A 3,775-nucleotide genomic window follows, 5' to 3' on the forward strand; every position below is an offset into this window, starting at 1 on the left:
GCGTACAAACAGATATAATATGAAGGTCTTTTCATTTATTATTTATTTTTTTCTTAATCTGCCATAGCACAGGTGGCTTCATCTGATGTTGAAGCTTTGTGAAATTGTTTATAACAAACTTCTCAAAATACCAAAGGCTTGATAGTATTAAGCCAGTTGGTAGATTGCTTTTCTTTCTTACTATGGGCAATGAAATTATTCCTCAAAGATATATCCCAAAACAATATCAAAAGTCTATTTTAAAATTAGTTAAAAGTCATTAAGAACATGATACAAGATAGGAAAACAGCAAAAATATATCAAATTTAGGAAAATTCAGAAGTGAACTTACAGAATTCAGGAAAGAATTATAAATAGAAAAAAATCATAAATTAAGATTAAAATGAAAACAATAGAAAAGAAAGGTGAAACAGAGGATCATTTTAAAAATAAAGGTTAAATGAGGAAAAAATAATAAAAAAATAAGAAAGAAACAAATATTGAAGATAGTTTAGGCAGATAAAACATACAATTAATAGGAACCCCTGGGGGAGGGGATAGGAAACAAAGAAGAAAATTGAACAAACACCAAAAACTATAATTTCAAAAGAGACTCCTAAGTTAAAAAAAAAAAAATGAAATACTTATAAAAAGATGACCCTACAATATTAAGGTTATTATGCAATAAATGTTATACAATAACTTCTGAAATTTAAAGAAAAGAGGAAAAAAATCTTTTGCATATCTGGACCAAAGATTAAGTGATTTATTAAGGATAGAAATTTAGATTGCAATCAGCAGTTTTCAAAGTTATTCTGTGCAAGATGAAAATATAGGTGAAGAATTTACTTGTAAAACAAGTTAATTTTTAACAAAAAATGGCAGAAGAAGTTACCAATTGCAAGAACATAGAGAGTTTTGTTTACATGAGTTTGCTCTAAATATTCTGCAAAAATGAAGTTTAGATGGGCAAAACTATTAATGAAAAAACAATATAAGAACTGGTGTGCGTGGATAGTTTGTTCCCAGAGTTTTAAATTGTATACATAATTAAAGTTTTCAGTCAGTTGATAAAAATAGGATATATTAGATCTTAAACACTGGTTATCAGAGCAAAGTTTTTAGTGATATTTCAGTTTTTATTTAGGTGCAACAAATTTGTATTGTTTTTATAAACAAATAGGAGATTGCATAAATATTAAAAATTCTTGTTTGAGAAGTGTGAGAGTCATGGCATCGTGAACAAAAATGGAAAGAAATATAATCATGACAAACTCCTGACATGATTAGGAACAATATTTACATATTCATAAAGTTGATGGCATTTATTGATATTCATTTTGGGAATCAAAATAGACAAAGTGAGTAAGAATATTGTGATTTTTAAAGTAGGATGTAACTATTATCAAGCTTTACAATATAGAAAAAAATTGCTAAAAAACTTATTTCTAATATAATTTTTAAAGTTTACAATTAAAACTTAGATTAAAATATACAATAAAATTAAAAATAATGAAAAGTAAAATCTTTATTTTTATGATATTAGACAAATGAGACTGTATTACATAAAATTAGAAGATATAGAATGAAAAATAAACCTTAAAACTTGCCATTAACATATAACTACTCATACTTTTTGGTGATAACCTTATTAATTTTATGCATATAATGAATAAACAAAAATGAAATTATAACACATTCTATTTTACTTTTTTCCAGTTTTTTATATTCCTAATAATACTTGGTAGAAAACATTGGGCTATTGGTTCATAATCTGAATTTCTAGACCTAGAAATAGTGGGAAAAAATATCCTTTGTACATCTCAGAATATAATTTAATTGTTTTTTCTGGAAGTTTCTAAGATCTTTTAAATTTTTCTGTGTCCATTATTTATATCTATTTATTCTTAAACTTTTAAAAATTTAGAAATCTTAGATTGAATATCTGTTTTGTAATGTTCAACTTTTCTCACAAATTTTACTTTTGTTTTTTCTATCAACATTACATTGATACCATTTTTTTGATCTCAATACCACTTTTATAGTTTCCTACAAACTATTTGCACATAGTGACACTGGTTTAATTTTTGGAAACTATTGGACTGATGTCTAAATATTAACCATTTATGAAATATCAATAATCTGCTCTCAATAATTCAAAAATCTGAAATTCATTCAGATTTTGAGAAATGATATTTATTTTTTATGTTTACTTGTGTACTTTTAGACCATTTTTTTTTTTTGAAATTGAGACTTTATTATTCCTAGTTATAGAAACATCATTGTCTTCCGGAATAAAGACTACATAATAGAAAATTTTCAGTATTAACTTTTGGGTTTTTTAAAATTTATTTATTTTAATTAGTTTCAAGTATACAGTACATTGGTTAGACATCAATATAGTTCATAAAACAATCCCCTCAATTGCTCCCTCCCTCCCCTGACCCTACACCTAGCCAACGTATTAATACTAACTGCATTCTCTATGCCGTGCTCCTTATTCCCATGACCATCTATCAGTTATTAATTTGTACTTCTTTAACCCTTCACCCTATTCTCTTAACCCCCCAAACCCCCTCCCTCTGTCATCACCAAATTGTCCACTGTATTTGTGAGTCTGTTTTTTATCAGTTTGTCCTTTTTATTCCTTAGATTCCACATACGAGTGAAATCATATGGTGTTTATCTTTCTCTGTCTGACTTAAATATTTTCTAGATCCATCAAGGCAATATCTTTTTCCATCCCCTTCTTTTTCACATGTAGGGGTCTTGTTTTCTTATCTTTTCAGCCACTCTATCTTTGGGTTGCAGAACTTAATTCTTTTCCATTTAAGGTACTTATTGATAGGAATGTAATTGTTGCCATTCTTTATTCTTGTTTTTGATACACATTTTTTTCTTCTTAAAGAAGTCACTCCAACATTTCCCGTAGTACTGGCTTGGTGGTGATAAATTTCTTTAGCTTATTTTTGTCTGAGAAGTGCTTTATCTGTCCTTCAGCTCTAAATGGTAGTTTGCTGGATTAATTATTTTTGTTTGTAGATCCTAGGTCTTCATCCTGTTGAATATTTTTTTGCCAAGACCTTCTGTCCTGCATAGTTTCTTTTGAGAAATCAGTTGCCAGTCTTATGGGTGTTCCCTTATAAGTAACTATCTGTTTTTCTTTTGCTGCTTTTAATATTCTTTCTTTGTATTTAACCTTTGGCATTTTAATTATGTTGTGTCTTGGTGTGGGCCTCTTAGGATCCTTGATTTGGGGGATTCTCTGAGCTTCCTGGGGTTTTATGTCCATTTCCTTCACCAGGTTAGGGAAGTTTTCCATCATTATTTCTTCAAACAGCTGTTCAACATCTTGATTTTCTTCAGTTACACTGATAATATGGATATTCGGATCCTTAATAGTGTTCCATATTCTCCCTAAATTACTTAAAGTCTTGGCATCTTATCTCTTGCTGTTTGATTGCGTGTCCTTGACTTTCCAGTCCTCTACATAAAGCATTTGATTCTCTTCTTTATTCACTTTATTCATTTGTTTATTCCATTTAATATGCTTCTCATCTCAGATAAGGTGTTCTTCATTTCAGACTGATGCCTTTTTATAATCTCTATTTCTATTTTTATGTTTTTTATCTCTTTGTTGACGTTCTCACTGCATTTATCTACACTCACCAAAAGTTCCTCGAGCATCTTTATAACCAGTGTTTTGAACTCTGAATCTGTTAGATTCCTTGACTCCATTATATCTGGATCTCTGTTCTGTTTTCTCATATGGCTTCTGCTTCTTTGTCTTCCCATT

The sequence above is a fragment of the Pteropus alecto genome, unplaced genomic scaffold, assembly GCF_000325575.1.
Source record: "Pteropus alecto unplaced genomic scaffold, ASM32557v1 scaffold38, whole genome shotgun sequence".
NCBI lineage: Eukaryota > Metazoa > Chordata > Mammalia > Chiroptera > Pteropodidae > Pteropus > Pteropus alecto.